The sequence below is a fragment of the Penaeus monodon genome, chromosome 27, assembly GCF_015228065.2.
Source record: "Penaeus monodon isolate SGIC_2016 chromosome 27, NSTDA_Pmon_1, whole genome shotgun sequence".
NCBI classification, from domain to species: Eukaryota; Metazoa; Arthropoda; class Malacostraca; order Decapoda; family Penaeidae; genus Penaeus; species Penaeus monodon.
Window position 1 is genome coordinate 37,319,217 of NC_051412.1, and position 377 is coordinate 37,319,593.

Consider the following 377-nt stretch of genomic DNA (forward strand, 5'->3'; position numbering starts at 1 on the left):
GATTGTAAATGCTCAACATTTTTACAATTATCAGGAAGAAAATAGGAGAAGAAAATGGTGATATTTTGTACACTTTACAAGAATTGTTGGTACGAATTGTTCATTATCGGTGTTTGTTGTAGGTGGGTACGTTCGGCTCGCGGAAGGAACGTTGTCTTGTAGAGTAAATATCACGCTGATTTTTATTTTTCCATTTTTTTCTCTCTCTCCTTTTCCTCCTCCATCTCCTCGCCTCCATAAACTCCATCTATTTCTCCTCTTTACTTTTTCTCGTTTTTTTCTGTTCCTCTTTTTATTGTTACCCCCTCTTCTCCTTTTTTCTTTTCTTCTCTTCCTTTTTCCGCTAATTTCTTTTCCCCTTCTGTCACAATCGAGTA

General features: G+C 36.6%; 1 protein-coding gene across 1 annotated transcript in view; it reads left to right on the forward strand.

Annotated features, from left to right (window-relative positions):
• The window catches only part of LOC119590835 (xanthine dehydrogenase/oxidase-like), a gene marked incomplete in the record, with an annotated part of 39,062 nt that overhangs the window by 38,056 nt on the left and 629 nt on the right, over positions 1 to 377 (forward strand).